Here is a 19586-nt window from a genome sequence, read left to right on the forward strand (position 1 = left end):
CGGACTAGCTTCTGAGTGTTCAGTACTTTCCATTCTACCAAGCATCGCCTCCTCTTAACTAACCCTTCCAGCAATGATAAGAGAGGTATTCCTTTTTCCATTTTATAGATTGGAGAGTGGGAGTAACTCACCTCTGGTCACACTGCCAATGAGTCATAGAACCAGTACTTAGACCCATTTCAGTTCTAAGTTCTTTGCTCGTTTGCAACTCCTCCAAGGCACAATTAAGTCAGTCTATTTGCCTGACTCTGTCTGTCTGTCTCTGTCTTTCATCCCCAAAAGTGGCATAGTCTTCCATGCCTTCCTGTTCACACTTGAAGTTGCCACAGTATGCAAGGAGACCCACACTCCTTTCATGAGTCTGTCTTGGGGAGGTTCTCAGATGGCCCGGCTCTCTCCAGCAGAATTCCACACAGAGACTCCTGCTGAGGGATATAAGCAAATGCTGAGTGTTACAAAATGTTCAAAAATTGCCCCTCTTCCTAAGACTTTAATGACCCTCTAGGATGGGACAGGAGCTGCTGCACCCCATGCGGACTATGCACAATTACCACCCGGCAGGCCTGGCTCTGTACCAGGGTCTGACCTCAGCAGGTGATGGCTGCTCCTCAGCCAGGCAGCAAATGCTCCCTGGGCACTGTGGGCTTGCATAGCACACCCAGGAGAGAGAAGGGGCAGGGGGCCAAAGTCCTTTTGCAGGTAAAAATTTCCACTGCTTGAGGTGTGTTGTGTTGGACTCGGCCAAGAATGCAAGGCCATTCGCCAAAACCACCAAAGGAATGTATTTGAAGAATGCTGGGAGTTTACAAAGGACAGGCTGCGGAGGGAGCTGGAAATCCTCAGAGGTCATAGCAGAAGAGATGACAGCCAGAGTGGGAAGAGGGCAGGCTGAGGGCAAGCTGAAGGCAGTGGTGTGCCTGATACAGGGTGTGGGGGAGAGCTGGGGGGCGGGAAAGTGCCAGAGAGAATGGGTGGTTATCTCACAACCACATGCCATATCATCTGCTTACCACTTTTCTGGTATCAAACCCACGCTGGCTTGACCATCACTTCTGCTCTCATCAGCTGCTGCCTGGGTGTAGGAAATCACAGAAAAGCAGTTCTCACAAACATGAGCCACATAGTTGGGGATCCTTTAGTGAGTGCAGGAGGCTGGACCAGAGTGGGTGCCTTGCCATAATGGGACTGTGATCACACAGCCAGTTCACAGAAGAACTGGAATTTCTGCTTGGGTCTCCTGACTCCCAGTGAAATGTTCTTTTTAGGGTGCCATGCTGGCTGCTATTTCAAAGGTCTTGGAAGCTGGCTAAATCCCAGAGCCTAGCTTTTGCAATGTAGCAGGGTCTCTAGGCGGTGAATGGGATTCTTGTGGTTATAGATCATGCATTCCTAGACCAGGGTGATACACTTGCCATGTCCCCACCATCATTATCAATTGCTCCTTCTCACCTACACCTGGGGTTCATATGACGTGGCCTTCCACTAGCCCCTCTGGAATGCTGCTGCTCTGTTCCTTTTGTTCTGGAAATGCCCACTTCTATGGCCAAACGGAGGCCCTTTGGGGATCAGATCAATTGAACAATCTCCCTGGTTACCGGCCCTAACTTTCAGCTGGGTCACTATCTGTCCAATCTTGAAAGCCAACACTATGAGACCTAATATAAAGAAAAAGACATCGGAGGTATATCCAACCCAACATTTCCACAGACACTGAACATCTATTAGGTGCCAGATGCTACTTTTGAGACAAAGGGATGAGGACCTCACAGGCTTGGAAAACTGCTCAATGCAATATGATAAAGTCAATAATAGAAATAAGTTCCAAGTGTTATGAGAACCCAGACAAAAGCAAAAATAACTCTGCCTGGGGCTCTGAGGCTTCACAGTGGTCTGGTGGAGAAACGCTGGCAGCCTGAGCAGTCTGTGGAGCTGGAAATGGAAAGTAGCAGAAAATCTGAGTCATGAAGAAGGTGGGCTGCATCCTTGAAGACTGGTTGGAGGTGGAGGTGGGGGCGGTGCAGTCAGGGATGGCAAGCCCCGCAGGGGGAAGCCTGGGGAGCAGCAGGAGGGCTTTTGCGCTGCTTGCTTGCTAAGCCCATCTCAGATCAAGCACATTTTATCAGAATAAAGTCCACACCATGATTTGAAATGACGTCACTACTCCCTTCTCAGCCCATGGAAACCCACTCTTTCTGAGTCTAGCTCAAATCTCTCCTCTGGGACGCCTTCCTTAAACCCAGTGGGGCCCATCCTTCCATGTTTGGGGTCTTCCTGGTGATCTGTTTATTTGCCATCGCTGGTACGTCGCCTTGCCTGCATGGGGACCAGGTAAGCCTCACACGGAGACAGTCTGTCTCCAGGGTCCTGGCTCTGTTTCTCTCCTCTCCTCACGCCCGTCCCATGCCCAGCGCCACACCCAGCACATAACAAGATGAGTAAATGGGTGCTATGTTAAACTAAACTGCAGGGCTTCTGCTGAGCTATGCCAAGGAGTGGCAGAAGTTTCTGGAGCCCTCCTCAGAAGCTCCTAGAAGAAACCAATTTGCAAGATACAAGAGCCAGATAGTAACTCCTTCCTCTGATGCACAAACCGAAGCAAGCCTGGAGGAAGGGGTGTGACTTCACATCTACATCTCCAGATTGTCTTCTTCCAAGGGCTTCACTCTGTGAAGGGGACTGGCCCCTAAGTAAAGGTGACAGGCAGCTGGCTTTGGCCACCCATGCAGAGTCTCAGCTGTATTTCTGGAGCAGGTGGAATTTACAGTCTGGATCCAGGCATCGGGGGCAGCCCTGGGCCAGTCTGGAGCAGTGAGGCTTATCTTCCTGCACTCTTAACTTGGCTTTCCCCCTCCTGCCAGTGAGAGCTGCCTCTCATCTCTGAGCACCCATCTGCCACCAACAACTTCCTGTTTCCAGTGCCTGCAGAGCACGGATGGACAGCTCAGCCTTCATTTATTACTCCTGCTCCTGCAGCCATCAAAAAATCTATCCTTGATCCTGGCTTTGAACTCTGCCCATTGCATAGTGCTACCAGCCAGGCCATTCAGCAGAGTCTTGAAGCATCCTTTCTGAAGCCAAACCCTGCGCTGGGCAGCCCACAAGAGTAGGATGCCATATTGTGCCCACTGGGATGGAAGCACCAATTACAGGGACTGGTATAAGGTCTGTACTCAGTGGATGCTTGTTGAATAAATGTTGGGTGCATGAGTGACGGTCCCTGTCCTGAGGCAGCCTAGGATCTGGCAGAAGAGACACTAGCTTGGGCCAGACTACATGATCTAAATACTCATTCTGCCACATATAAGCTGGGTGACTGGTCTCTCTGTGCCTTGGTTGGCCCAAGTGCAATTCCAGATAATCATGATACTTGACTCATAGGATCGCTGCAAGGATTAAATGACACTTGAAGAATGCATAGCGCCTGACACACGGCAAGTGCTCCGAGACTCATCGAGGATGACTACATGAAGAGATAAGTGAATGAATGAATGGAGGAATGAATGAACTCTAACACATGGTACACAGCACTTGAGGAACATGGAGGATTTGGGAAGCTCAGCAGAGGGGTAGTATTTGATGGGCGGGTTTCACAAGGTTGGGCTGGGGAAATGGTACTCCAGGCTGAGGGCACAGCCCAGGCAGATGCAGTGAGGTGGGGACATGCAGGGCAGTGTGGGGGGCAGGTGGCTCAGGCTGACTGCGACAGAAAGGGGAGCAGTGGGAAACAGTCCTGAAGGGACCGGTTGGGCCCAGGCACGTGGGGCCTTGAATGCCAGGCTGGGAGCTTGACAAACAACTTCACCATGGGGGAGGGAAAATAATGTCCAGAGCAGGAAGCAGATGATGCTCAGAAGGCCTCAGAAAGAAGCAAACACCAGCCCTACCTCCCTTTTGCTTTACCCAGGCCTCATTCAAGCAAAGGTGCTCTGATGAGGGCGAACCAGGGCCATGGGGAGAAAGCCCTCAACACCTTTAACATTTGCTTGCACATCGGTAAGCATTACTGGATTTATTGGATCCTAGAGTATCTGTAAAGCATAGTATTTCAACATCCATCTTCTCCTGTTCTCCCATTCTAAGGTAAGGAACTGAAGGCTCAGAGAAGCAAGGAGTCTTTGGACCACTGTCGCCTGGGATCTGAATATTTCCCTTTAATGTGAACTCAATATCAGCAGATTAAACCCATTTTTATCAGCTATTCCAACACCATTTATAAAGAACTGGTTTTCATCTTCACTAGGCAAGGTGAAGTTACTGAATCCAGTGTGCTATACCTAAAACTGACCGAGCCTATCTTCAAGGCAGCATGACATGAGACATTCATTCACTCATTCATTCATCCAGCAAGTGCTGGGTGAGCATCTTCCCTGTGCTGGGCAATGTTCCGGGTTCCTGAAGCCACATAGCCTATGGAAAGGCCATGGGCTGTCATCAGACTGCAGGCTAATCCTGGCCCTGCCTCTCCCAGCTGTGTATCCTTGGGAAAGTCACGTCATTGCTCTGAGCCCTGGCCTTCTCACAACTAGAATGAGGGCCCAGTACAAAGCTCATGGTATTAGTATTAAACAGGACCACATGTGTAAAGTGCCCTTCTCATAGGAGGAGATCCTAATGCCGGGTCCCAGCTCAATGTGTGCTATAAGACACCTCGCTAGTGACCATTTTGTCACCACCCGCCTGAGATCTGAAGGAAATCCCAGGTTCTGGGGGACTTAATTGTTTTCCTCTGATAAATATCAAGGGCCATAAAAGCTGACAGCAGCAACTGACAGTCTGACATTTTGAGACGTCGCATCTCCTTGTGGAAGCAACACCTGCTGCTCTGAGAGATGGAGCTCAGCCCACGCTGGGGGCAGAGGAATGACAGCAGTGGGGAGGCCATGACTGATAAGATGCTGTCACTCTCCATCCGCCGCCCTGCTCAAGTATTAGAGCCCTTGGTTGAAAATGCCAAACAATTTCCTCCTCCAGAATTCATCAAAGACTATGGGGGTTTGGGGAATAAACAGGAGAGATGCTGAACCCAACTGCAAATATATTCATGAAATCATAGGATTGGGACTCCTGCAGATCACACTTTCTCCCTTTCTTTGGCCCCGTCATGTGTTGGAACACTATGGTCCCAGCAGCAAGTATGGACTACCGACAGATTAGATGACCTTAGGCGAGGTACTTAACCCACTGGGACCACAGTTTCTTCACCTGGGAATAAGAAATGTATCTGGGTTTATTATGAGGGTGAAATGATGTGGTGAGTTTTAAGTTTCTATACTGGGAGAATCCTTGTAGCCAAGGTCTTTAACCCTGCCTGTATGTTAGACTTACCTGGGAGTTATTTAAAAATACTTTCTCTTGGATCCTGTCTCTTTTAATTGGTCTCATTGAATTGGTCTGGACTGGGGCATTGTTTTTGTTTGTTTATTCATTGTTTTGTTTTAAAACTTCCCAGGCGATAGAAACCTGCATGAGGTGCTCACTTTGGCAGCACATATACAAAAATAGAAACCTGCATGAGAATCCTAACACTGAGTCTACCTACTCATTAAATGTTTTAAGCATGGGAATGACATGGGCATATTTATGCCTTTAAAAGATCATTCTGGGGGCAGTGTGGAGAATGGTTTGTGGCAGATGCACTACTGGATTCAGGGAGACTGATTAGAGCCTTTCTATTGAAAGCCTTTCTATCGGCCCATGGACCAGCAGTCTTAGCCCCTCTTGTTAGAAAAGCAGAATCTGAGGGTATATCTTACGCTACTGCCACTGAGAGTCTGCATTTTAACAAGATCCAGGTGATACCTGTGTGCATAAAATCTTCGGAAGGGCTGGGTTGGAAGACTATGCAATGCAAAAGTCCAGGCTGGAGATATGACAACTTCCCACCCCAGGCAGGAGAGCAGAGAGTCAGAATAGGAGGAACCAGATGGGAGAAGAATCAAGAGAGTATAAGCATGGGGGTTGGTATGGGGTTAAGAGAAGGGAGTTGAGAACACATTTGTTATTTGGGCCCTAGGATGGTGTCTCTGTCTGCAGGTGTCTGGGGAAAGGTTGATGAGTTTTGTTCTTTAATTCAACTATTTTTTTTTACTCTTTTTTTTATTCTTATGTTAATCCCCATACATTACATCATTAGTTTTAGATGTAGTGTTCCATGATTCATTGTGCATAACACCCAGTGCTCCATGCAGAATGTGCCCTCCTCAATACCCATCACCAGGCTAACCCATCCTCCCACCCCCCTCCCCTCTAGAACCCTCACTTTGTTTTTCAGAGTCCATCGTCTCTCATGGTTCGTCTACCCCTCCGATTTCCCCCTCTTCATTCTTCCCCTCCTGCTACCTTCAACTATTTTTACACAGCACCTTACACTGATTATTATCTTGTAATTTTCATCATTACTGTACATAAATGTCCTCACTCTGGTGTAGTCAAAAAAGGATTTTTAAAAAAGATTTTATTTATTTATTTGAGAGAGAGAGAGTGATTGGGGAGAGGAGCAGAGGGAGAGGGAGAAGCAGGCTCCCCACTGAGCATGCAGCCCAATGCAGGGCTCGATCCTAGGACCCTGAAATCATGACCTGAGCCTAAATCAGATGCTTAACTGACTGAGCCACCCAGTGCCCCAGAAAAGGAATTTTTATTACAAGTCTTCACATTTGGAAATAGGCTTGGGGGAGTTGAGTGCTTGCCCCTGGTCACACACCTAGGAATTGGCAGAATGAAGCCTAAATGTGGATCTTCTGACTTCAAATCCTGTGCTCTTTTCCAAGCCTGAGTGTTGTTCATTTCATTTTGTTGTTTTGTGCCCACTGGTCTTTGTTGTGATTGTCCATATACTGTATGAGTGTCCAGTTAAGTCAACATAATCAACTCTCTTCCATTAATCACAGATCTTTTCAAAGAGAGCAAACCAAATTGACAAAGAGAGCAAACCATATTGACTCCTAGTATTGAATTTCAGCTGAAAGAAACATTGCCATCCAGGAGTCCTGTCATTGGTTCTAAAGAGATCAATAACTTTAAAATGCTGTTAATAATAATAAAATTGTATGAAAATAGTACAAACAGTTAAGCTGAGGCATAAGTTTGTGTTCTGCAAGCCTGGAGGAAGGACATCTGCCTCTGCCACCTATTATAGTGTGACTTGGGAGAGTCATTTCTACTCTGATTTCAGTTTCCTCACCTGTGAAATGATAGCACCTCAGCTCTAAATCACTATATTTCTGTTAGAAGTTGGCGGTAAATAACTTTCTTCTTTTTTATGCACATTTATAAAGAATATAGTATAAAGAATGATGTATAGGAGAGATGTGTGCATGACATAAAAGGGTATGAAGTGAGCCAAAATACAGTTAAGTGCTCAAGGAATGGCTGATTTATTTGGATACTGAAGGAAGCCAGGAAGAATGCTCTGAACTCCAGTGTGCAAAGATGGGGCTTGGACAAGGAAAGACGTAACTTTACTCATTCATCCATTAACTAGTACTAACCACCCACCCTGTATAGGACAAAAAGATGGATAAGACATCACCTTTGGCCTTCAGAGTTCCCAGTCTGTTACAGGAGACAGAACTGTTAAAAGAGAAATGCTATCACAGAAATATGATCAAGTCTGAGGTAGATAGAAGGTAAAAAAAAAAAAAAAGAGCTAAATCTTTTTGGGGGGATGGAGAAAATGGACAACAGAAAAGTTCAAATTTGAAGTGACATTTGAGAGTTGGTTGGAGGTTGCTACATAAAGAAGGGGAGAGGGCATTCTAAGCAGAGGTAACAGCATGAACAAGGGCATGGGAGGTTTTAAAGGGCAGGATCTGGGAAACAAGTGGTGACAGGTTCAATGAGATTAGAGCACAGGAAGCATGGTGGGAATCAAGGGGAGATGATGATGAAGAGACAGGGAGGAACTCCATTTTGGAGTCCTGTATGCTATGGAAGGGGTTTGGAGCTTGGCAAGGGCATGAGATGACTATATTCATGCCTTTAAGAGATCACTCCAGCAAAAAGAATAGAGGGATAATTACATCAAGGCGAGAAAATCATAAGGAAATTTGGCTGGGAGGCTGAAGAAAGAGTCCACGAGAGAAATTAAGACAGTTGAACCAGTGCCCCTGGCATGAAGAGGCAAAAACGGTGGTGAACTAACTTTCAGGACCACGGACAGTTCCTTTTATTTCAGTCCTCCATTGCCAGAATATTTTATAAATATTTTATCCAATTGTTTAAAAAATAGCTACCACACCATGGAGTGTCAGGAAAATTGCATATATAATATGTCTTTTAAGCCTAAATAACAGTTCTGAAAGGCAACAGTCATTGGCCCTATGTTGCTGGTGAAAAAAAATTGTGTCTCACTGAGGAATCTCTCATCTAGGGTCACACAGCTGACAAGCAACAGCGCCAGCACTTCATCCTGCTATTGATGATCACATTAAGTTACCCCCACCAAACATCCTCCAATTTTAAACTGATAATTAGTTTTCCCATTTTTGTTAATTAAAAAAATACAGCTCTGGCCAGGAATTCTAATTGACCATCCATAACTGCCACACAGCACTGCTGATATTTCTAGCCCCAACTAAAGAAACTTGGCATTCCTTGCTACCTGGATTGCTTTACTGTGAGTAACTGCAGGGATATCTATGTGGGCTTTTTTTTTAAATGTTGGGTTGGATTTGAACAACCTTAAACCCTCCTTCAAGGACCCATAGGGAGCTGGGGTCCTTAGGTTGAGAGCCAGGATATTGGAAGGTGAAAAATGTATGGCATGGGAACAATGGCACTCTTGTCAAGGTTTACAAATAAGTCTTCTCTGGGAAGCTGGGAAAATACTCAGCCTTATCACCTCCTTTCCCCGTCTTGGGTATATTTCCTTCCATTTCCACAAAATGAAGCCTGCGATTATTTTCAGTTCCAATATGAACTTGTCACTGTGTGTGGAGTGGAAATAGGTTGGATGTCAAACATTGATAAGGAAAATGGAGAACCAGGCACCCTTGTGGCTCCCAAGGATGGGCTGAAGCCGGGTTCTAGGCCTCTCAAAGCTTTAGATGGGAGATCTCAGGTTTCAACACCACATGTAGGCAAAATGTTTGATGCTCAAGCAGCCTTACCTAAAGTTGCCAGAAAGGCTTTGGGAACTGTCAACAGAGCCACAGAAAACTCAGTAAAGACTAATGGATCTCTCAAACAGAAGCAGCCAAACTTCTCTGCCAAAAAGGTGACTGAGAAGACTATCAAAGCAAAAAGCTCTGTTCCTGCTTTGGATGACACCTATCCAGAAATAGAAAAATTCTGATAAAAAAACCTAATAAAGTTCCTGCCTCACAAAGGGGTGGGGGGTGTTTAGAGAACTGTAAACACAAGTGAGGATTCTATTATAGTATATTTCTGGACACTGTTTGTTTCTTTGGTCAGAGCTCAGGTCCTTGCTACCCACCTCTGGGATTTTGCAGCTGTCTCTAAGCCCCCTCCCTTCAATGTGTTCTGCACACAACATCAGACTGATATTCAGTAGAGCAACTCTAATGAAGTTACTCCCCGGCTTCGAGACCCTCAATGACCCCCTACTGCTTCCCCATATAGTTCACAGCCCTTAGCTTGGTGTGAGGGACGTTCACAATTTAGCCATAGCCTGTCATTCTAACCTCATATCCTGCTGTGTCCCTCCACAAACATTATGGTCCAGCCACATGAGTCTGGTTGTTATTCCACAAGTTTATTACTTAGGAAGTGTAAATTGCCTTAGCCTCACCTCCTTCTCAAGACAATCCCATAAGGCCAGTGATGGATAAGACAATAGCTTCCTGGACCACTGCTCAGGATGTTCACTGCTGCTGTACTGTCCTCTGCCCATATAGACACTTATATTAGCTATTTATTGTTGCATAACAAATTAACACAAAGTTAACAGCTTAAAACAATACATATTTACTACCTCAGTTTCTGTGGATCCAGAATCAGCACACCTTAACTGGGACCTTTACTGAGGACCTCTCACAAGACTGCAGTTAAGATGTTAACCCCAGCTGGGGTCTAATCTGAAGGCTCAACTGAGGAAAGATCCACTTCCGAGCCTGTTTACATGTTTGTTGACAGGATTCAGTTCCTTTAGGGTTGTTGGATTGAGGGCCTCAGCTGTTAGTTGACCAGAGGTTGCCTCCAGTTCTTTGCCATGTTGGTCTCCCCAATATGACAACATTTCATCAATATCATCATTGAAGGGAATTGGCAAAATGAAAGTCAGGATCTTTTGTAATCTGATGAGAGAAGAAACTTTCCCTCAATGTTATGGTATTCTATTCCCTAGAATCAAGCTGCTCAAGGAGAGGGGATTACACAAGGCTGTGATTACCAGAGGGTGGGGAGCGCCAGGGGTTATCTTAGGAACTGCCTACTACAATACTTGTTGAAAATCTACCATCCCTTCAAAACTTGAACCAAATCCTACCTCTCAGAGATCTTTCTACATGTCTTGTTACATATTCTCTCTCACTTTGTAAGATCATCTCCCAATTACTTTATTTGTCTTTCTGGAGGAACATGTGCCTTAATGCCTATATCAATGACTCTCTTTACCACCATTACAGGTCTCAGAGGGTGGGAACCATGTCTGTTTCTGTCTTTGCATTTCACAGAGCCTACTTGAACAGAGGACATGCTCAGCCAATGTTTGTTGAAGGCAAATGGCCAACTCTTCTGCCCCTTTAGAAATAGCTTTTAGCCTCCAATATCAAACATAGAAAATAATTCACCAAGAAGGCATTAATCTTGGGTGATAAGGGAATATATTCTTTTCTTAAATGTTACAAAATCCAGCAGTTGACAGGTTAAGAAATAGGAATTTACCATCTACTGGAGCAGAGAGAAATGTTTCTCTGTAAACATTCATGTTGACCATATGTCAAAATCAACAAGTTAATAATAACAACTGTCATAAATAACATTTGCTGTGCCAAGAACTGTATGTTCATCTGCTTTATACCACTTCTCATAATAGTCCTACCATGTTGGTGTATTTATTATCCCCATTCTATAGGCAAGAAAGTTAAGACAAAGAGATAGATAAACTGCTCAAGATAACAGAGTCTGATTACAAAGGCTGTGCTCTTAACCATTCTCCTGCATGTCTCCTATACATAATTTCCTTTTTCTGATTCCTAGTAGAAAGTCTGTAATTTTAATACAGTGAACTTAGAACTGCATTGGGCTGGTTCTGAGGCACAGCTTTGTGAACAGCACTTTGATGTGCAATTCAGGAGAGCTGGATCTTTGATTCAGTTATGCCCCAAACTTGCAGTATAACCTTGGAAAAGTCACTTACCTTCTCAGGGTCCTAATTTTCTCTTCTGAAAACAGATGCAAACTAGGTAATATCTAAGGTTCAGTGCAATTCTAAGAGGGTGTAAGATTTCATATGAACCATTACGGGGGGGGGGGTGCTGGGGTGGCTCAGTCAGTTAAGCATCCTGACTCTTGATTGTAGCTCAGGTCATGATCTCAGGGTCATGATATGGAGCCCCACATCAGGCTCTGCACTGGGCATGGAGCCTGCTTGGGATTCTCTCTCTCCTTCTTCCTCTGCCCCTCCTCTCACTCATTTTTGCTCTAATAAATAAATAAATAAAAATAAAATCTGACTATTGCTACTTTTGTCAAAAATCCTTCTTTTAAAAGACTTTTTACAGAGGGAGAACCATTTAAAGTTACATTTCAAAACATCACCATGAAACAGAAAGAATAAGCTTCAGTTATGTAATTTGGGACATTTTTTTAATGAGACCTTTTTAGAAAGTCTTGTCGATAAGTCATAACAGACTGTGTTCTCTATTACAGACCCAGAGGTTCCATTACAGACCATTTAGAAAGATTAAAAAACACTCTGTCCAGGGGGACTTTGTTCTCAGAGTATCTAGGATATCACATTAAGCATCTGAAATACTCATTTTCAGTTCCTTGTGGTGCATTAATGAATCTACAAAGAACACACTTATTAACACCGACATATGCTGAGGGATAATGGACCTAATCCACATTTTCATCTGTCTCTCTCTGCCTGTGAATAAAGAGAACAGGAAAGTGAGAATGAAGTTGCTTCCTACTCAACACTCTTATCTTCCTGGTTGTGTGGTAGGAGAGTGCATAGTGTAACAGACTGAACGTTGGTCTTGGGGTCAAGTATGTGGGGTTCAAGCCCTGGCTACCCCTCACCTTGCACAAATCACCTGATCCTCTCTGAGCCTCCATTTCTTTGTCTTCATAATAGACCAGACCAGCAATTTTCAAAATGTGCACCCTAGAACTCTAGGCATTTCTTGGTTGGTGCCTGTGGGGATGCTGTTGGGTGAAAAGTCAATGAAAGGATTAAGATTTATTTATTTATTTTAGAGAAAGAGAGACAGAGAGCATGAGCGGGAGGGGCAGAGGGAAATGGAGAGAAAATCTCAAGCAGGCTCTGTGCTGAGCATGTAGCCTGATGTGGGTCTCGATCTCATGACCCTGAGATCATGACCCGAGCTGAAATTTAGTTGGAGGCTTAACTGACTGAGCCACTGAGACACCCTTCAGCATCACATATTTTTATTAGAAAACCACTAGGCTGGTTGAGCTATAGAGTTTTTTTTCTAGCTACTTAGGTTTTGGAAGTGATAGAAAAAAAAATTTAGTGATTTTTTAGTTAAATTTTTTTAAACTTATAATTCAACTTTTAGAAATTGTGAAATATACGTATTCTTTGCTGGCTAAAATAATCCACGGATTGGTACCATATTGTCATATTGAGTTTCCCTGGAGTCCCCTAAGTGTCAAAGTCAAAATTCTTTGGGACAAATATTGTCAGATTGGAGCTGGAAGAAACCAGAAGCGATTCATTTAAAAGGGAAACTGAGGCTCAGGGGTCATGCAACAGAGTGGTACAAGCATCAGGTTTTTAGGGTCCCAGGCACAATGCTCTGCTATCCCATGCTCCTTGCCTTGCCCTACTCCATCCTATAATATCTCTGCTCTGCACTGTAATTACCTGTGGGCATCATATCACTCTCTCCAAACTGTAAGATCCTGGAGGGTCAGAACTCTTCTACCACAACAACTTGTGGTGTGGGTTTCCTTCCACCATCATCTGATGGTGCTGCAGACATTCATCACCATCAGGAAAAAAAAAGAGAAGACTTTTTTTTTTTTTTAAAGATTTTATTTATTTATTTGACAGAGAGAGACACAGTGAGAGCAGGATCACAAGCAGGGGGAGAGGGAGAAACAGGCTTCCCGCGGAGCAGGGAGCCCGATGCGCGACTCGATCCCAGGACCCCGGGATCATGACCTGAGCCGAAGGCAGACGCTTAACGACTGAGCCACCCAGGCGCCCCCAAAAAGAGAAGACTTTATGAAAATAAATCATAGCTTCCTTTCCTTTAGTGAGAAACTCCCTAAACTGGAACCCATCTCCACAAATTATGGAATACACATACTGAGGTGTCATCTTCTGCAGAAAACAATGATTCTCCCAAGTTTCCCTGGCTAGAGATTTAAATTGGGCTGTCCATCACCTTGATGTCAACCAACTTCTCCTATTCTGAGCCCCACATACGGAGTCTTCAATAGAATCAAAACATTTTCCCTCCAAGGGTGAGCAGGGCTAGGTTTTGTCACCTGGGCTCTGCCTTTTAATTCAGTCATTTGTCAAACATGCAGCAAGAACCCACTGTGTGTCAGACACCATGGAGTGTGTGGGTAGTGCAGTGATGAGGAAAGCATGGACCCTCCCAGCATTCATTTTTCAATGTTTTCAGAACAAATTATCAGAAACTTAGTGGCCTAAAACAACACACATTTATTATCTCACAAGTTTCTAAGGCCAGAAGTTGAACACTGGACTAAAATCAAGTGTCAGCAGGAATGCATTCCTACAGAGGCTCTGGAGAAGAATCCACTTCTGTGCTTATTCAGGTTGTTGGCCCACTTGGTTCCTTATGGTTGTAGGACTGAGGTCCCCACTTCCTTGCTGAACATCAACTAGGGGCCTCCCATTGCTCCTAGAGCTTCTCTGAGCTTTGCATAAAAATAAAAGGCCCAAACTGATAAGGAAGAAAAAAAATTCTATTTGCAGATGACATGAGACTATATATAGAAATGACTATATATAGAAATGACTAATGACCCTACCAAAAGAATTACTAGAACTAGTAAATGAATTCATTAAATTTACAGGATACAAAAACCAATGTTCAGAAATCTGTTGCATTTCTATACACTAATAATGAAGCACCAGAAAGAGAAATTAAGAAAATAATCCCATTTACAGTTGCACCAGAAATAATAAAATATCTAGGAATAAACTTAACCAAAGAAATGAAAGACCTGTACTCTGAAAACTATAAAACATTGGTGAAAGAAATTCAAGATGACACAAAGAAATGGAAAGACATTCCGTGCTCATGGGTTGGAAGAACAAATATTGTTAAAAATGCCTATACTACCTAAAGCAATCTATGGATTTAATGCAATACCTATCAAAATGCCAACAACATTTTTTCACAGAACTAGAACAAGCAATCCTAAAATTTGTATGGAACCACAAAAGGCCCTGAATATCCAAAGCAATCATGAAAAAGGTAAACAAAACTGGAGGTATCACAATCCCAGATTTCAAGTTATATTACAAAGCTGTAGTAATCAAAACAACATAGTACTGGCATAAAACACATAGCCACATAGATCAATGGAACAGAATAGAAAACCCAGACTAAACCCATAATTATATGGTCAATTAATCTTCAACAAAGCAGGAAAGAATATGCAATGGGAAAAAGTCCCTTCAACAAACGATGTTGGGAGAACTGGACAGCCACAAGCAAAAGAAAGATACTAGACCACTTTCTTATACCAGACACAAAAATAAACTCTAAAGGGATTAAAGATCTAAATGTAAGACCTGAAACCATAAAAATACTAGAAGAGAGCACAGGCAGTAATTTCTCTGACATCAGCCATAGCAACATTCTTCTAGATGTCTCCTGAGGCAAGGGAAACAAAAGCGAAAATAAACTATTGGGACTACATCAAAATAAAAAGCTCCTGCACAGTGAAGGAAACAATAAACAAAACCAAAAGACAGCCTACTGAATGGGAGAAGATATTTGCAAATGACATATCTGATAAAGGGTTAGTATCCAAAATATATAAAGAACTGATACAACTCAACATCCAAAACACAAATAATCCAATTAAAAAATGGGTAGAAAACATGAAGAGACATTTCTCCAAAGAAGACATACAGATGACTAACAGACACATGAAAAGATGCTCAACATCACTCATCATCAGGAAATGCAAATCAAAACCACAATAAGCTACCACCTCATAACTGTCAGAATGACTAAAATCACAAACACAAGAAACAACGGGTGTTGGCGAGGATATGGAAAAAGGGGAACCCCTTTGCACTGTTGGTAGAAATGCAAACTGGTGCAGCCACTGTGGAAAACAGTATGGAGGTTTCTCAAAAAGTTAAAAGTAGAACTACCCTGTGATCTAGGAATCACACTACTATTTACCCCCCAAAATACAAAAAGACCAGTTCAAAGGGGTATATGCATCCCAATATTTATTGCAGCATTATTTACAATAGCCAAATTATGGAAAGACTCCAAGTGTCCATCAACTGATGAATGGATAAAGAATATGTGGTGTATATATGCAATGGAATATTATTTGGTCATAAAAAAAGAATGAAATCTTGTCATTTGCAATAACATGGATAGATCTAGAGAGTATTATGCTAAGCGAAATAAGTCAGTCAGAAAAAGACAAATAACATATGATCTCACTCATATGTGGAATTTAAGAAACAGAACAAATGAAGGGTGCCAGGATGGCTTAGTCAGTTAAGTGTCTGCCTTCGGCTCAGGTCATGATCCCAGAGTCCTGGGATTGAGCCCCACATTGGGCTCCCCGCTCAGCGGGGAGTCTGCTTCTACCTCTGCCCCTCCCCCTGCTCGTGCTCTCTCTCTCACTCTCTCTCTCAAATAAATAGATAAAATCTTAAAAAAAAAAAAATGAGAAAAGAAAAAAAAAAGACAAACCAAGGAGCAGACTCTTAACTACAGAGAACAAACTGATGGCCACCAGAAGGGATAGGGGTGCTGGTCCAGTAAAATATATCTGTAGCCAGAGATGGCCAAGAGGTCTAGACTTTTCAACAAAATGAAATGTTGTACTAGCAGCATGCTAGGGAACCACACACACACACACAAAGAAAGGCTAGAGAGTGTTTTCACAGAAAATATCTATCCGTATGAGCCTTGATGGTTAAATATAGTGTCCAGGCCCAGCGGGAGGAAAGGCACTGCAGACAGAGAGAACAGCATAAGCAAAGGTCCAGAGTCCTAAAAGCGGCCACACCTGCTGTGCGGTGCACAAGAAAACAGGGGGCCAGGCGTGCAGCTCAAGGGTAGGTGGAGGCCAGCCTCAGGAGAGTTCTGCTATTAGTTGTATTGCCCTCACACTCCTGAGATTGATGTCAGGCTCAAGCAGGTCTGGGCTGAGAGCCTCAGATCAGCCAAAGATCCATTTCACTTTCTATAAAGGGATTTCATTGTGAAAACTGGGAAGAACATGACCTGCATACCAATGAAGACCTTGCCTCCCTTTGTTCTCAGCAGGCAAGGCTGACCTGCACGCGAGGACCTGGGCTGAAGGAGCTGGCCTTTTGTGGACCTCGACACCTGCCTCCTCCCCTCTTCTTCTTTCTCACAACCAGCACCCTTCACCATTAATGACCTAATTCTTCTGACCGGATGCCTGACACCCAGGAAAGCCATTCCCCAACTTAAGCCCGGGAAAGCCTGCAGCTCACCCAGGTGCTGGGAGACAGCACCTGGGGAGGGGGAAGGACCCACCTAGCACTCAGGGTCTGAAAACGGGGTCCAACTCCATCCTTGACCAGCTGCCGTCCTGGGATCACAGCCCTTTCCTGGTCCAGTTCCCATATCCTGAGGACTGATGGCCTTGGATTGGTTACCTGTCCAGGCTCCCGAGTCCTTTGGTGATTCTAAGTGCAAGTCCAAGCTTCTGTAGATCTTCAGGCAGAAAACCATTTTCCTTTTTTTTTTTTTTTTTTGCCTCTCCAAACACCCTAAAACCTATAGAGGCAGCAAAAGCAGAGTGGGAAATTACAGGAAGAGGACTGGATTTCCCTTTTGGCTAATGTTGGGGTTTGGACGATATCAGGGCTTGGTTGATAAATGATATTCTTTTCTTTCCCACCCAAGTTCAGAACACCTTACAGAGTAAAGACACGGAAGCCAGGCAGGGGGAGACCCAAACAAACCTCAACCGAGAAAAGCAAGGTCGAGGCAAGGGGCTCAGTTGTGCAGGGTCCCTGAAATTTTACCTCTGACTTAGACAACTGTGCCTACCCAGGAGCTAGCTCTCAAAGAGGACCCAGAGGGATCTGACCAAGCCCCAGCATGCCTGGTTCCTTCTCCAGGCTCCCTGTTAGGCAAATGCTGCCTTCCTCCTTGAGGAGGCATGAATGAGTAAGGCAGAGGCAGAGACAGTGTCACCTTCTCAGGGGGTCCCTCCACATGGAAACACAAGGAGTGGAGAAAATGATCCCCCAAAGACCCAGTAATAATCATGATGATAATTAAACATGATGTAATAATTAATAGACAACATACAACATAGATTGATTACTTAGTGTGCCAAGCTCTGAAAGCATATTATCTTGACTCAAGACAATTTCGTGAAGTAGATGATGGAGAAACTAAGAAGAGGTCACTGGCCTCAAGGTCACCCACCTCGTGGGCGGCAGGTGTTCTGAAGTGATCTCTTTCCCAAGTACTTGTCCCAGACGCGCTCTCTCTTTACAGCTGTGGGATCCCAGGCAAGGCTCGGGAGCACTGGAGTCCCAGCTCTATCTGTGGAAAGAGAGTCACAGGAATACCTGTCCACACCGGGTTTTGGTGAAGATGGTGCACCAGAAAGGACTTCTATTTTGAACTTAACCAAGTGGGGGTGATTGGATAATATAGTGGAAGGAGCAAGAGTTGGACTCAACCAAGAGTCCTGAATTCCTCACACTTCAAAAGGAATAAGATCTACATCGTGTAGATGCACAGCTACAGCATAGGATTATTAGGATTATAGTGACTACGTGAAATGTCTACTAGCCATTATTTGGTGGTGGTTGTCATTGCTTTGGGGTCTCCTGCCCTGCTTCCCCCACTAGGCTCTGAACTGCTTCAGAGAGGACATCCTCTCTCTTCCCTTCGTGTCCCCAGGACTATCACAGTGTCTGGGATTTAACTGCCGCGCGGTGAATATTAGGTGAAGCAGCTGGGCTTTCATTTCCTTCCTCCCCACCTCCGTCTGCCCACGCAGCTCACGCAAGTTCTCCAGGCCACTTGCTTGCTTAGCATCCTGAATTTCCTCTTAGAAAAGCACTCGCCACCGTTGTAATCGATTGCTGAGGTGTCTGCTTTCCCTGCCAGGTTGTCAACACCACTAGTGGAGGTCTGCGTCTTTTCTGGTCACCATTGACCCCCAGTCTTGGCAAAGTGCCTGAATGTGGCGCTCACTCGGTGGACATCTTTAGGATGGGTGGAGGAGAAAATGAAGGAACCAGTGGCCCTGTGCAATTCCAAGAATTCCCGACAGAGGGCGCTCTGCTCCGCAGCTCATAAAGACCATGCGCTTTCTGTCAGTGGCTCATGCTGTCAGGCATGGGCTTTACTTAGGTAATGCCCTATTTACCAGTCTCATCTGAAGCTGCCCACGCCCCACAGCTGACCTCCCAGCACAGCTGGGGCAGTAAGACAGCACTATTAGGACTAAAAATCCATTTCTGCATTTTGAAGACAGGTGCAACGCCCGGCTGGCACTCACACTGGAGTGGAAATCCCAGCTCTGGGCTCACTTGTATGAAACTTTGAACAAGAGGCTTCCCTCGTTCACTCATTCATTCCCTCACTCACTGTACTTACTGAACAAACTTTTCCTGAATGTCAACTATGCCACGAGCCCAAGGAATATTAGGGTTGAAAAGCCAAGCCCTCACACTTAGGGAGCGTGGAGCTGAGAGGGGGGAAGAAGGCAAGAAATGGGCATTTCCATGTGATGCCAAGGCCATGTAGGGACTGCAGGGGTGATACAGGGGCACAGAGGAGGAGCCCTGACTTCATCTCAAGGGTGGGTTGGGGAGCACTTCCAAGAAGGGGTGGCCTCCAAGTGGAGTATGGAAGGCAAGTAGACAGATGTAGTGATGGAGCTCCCAGCAGGAGGACCAGCAAGGGTGAAGGCAGGGAGGCTGGAAAGAGTGTATTCCGCTGGGAGAACCGTGGCAAGCGTGGTTACGGTGCAGGGTCAGAAAACAAGGGACCTTATGGACCAGCAGAGCAGGTCCCACCATACTCTGATGGCAAGAAGGAGCTTTTGAAGGATTTTAAGCAGGGCTGTGACAAGGCCAGATTGGTATTTTGAAAGATCACTCTTGACCCTGGAGAGGAGGTGGGGGGTGAGCAGGCTGGCATCGGGAGCCCCCTCTCCCCTGGAAGGTGAAATGTTCAAGGCCAGAAGAAGATGGCCTTTAA

Source organism: Neomonachus schauinslandi, chromosome 9 (assembly GCF_002201575.2).
Source record: "Neomonachus schauinslandi chromosome 9, ASM220157v2, whole genome shotgun sequence".
NCBI lineage: Eukaryota > Metazoa > Chordata > Mammalia > Carnivora > Phocidae > Neomonachus > Neomonachus schauinslandi.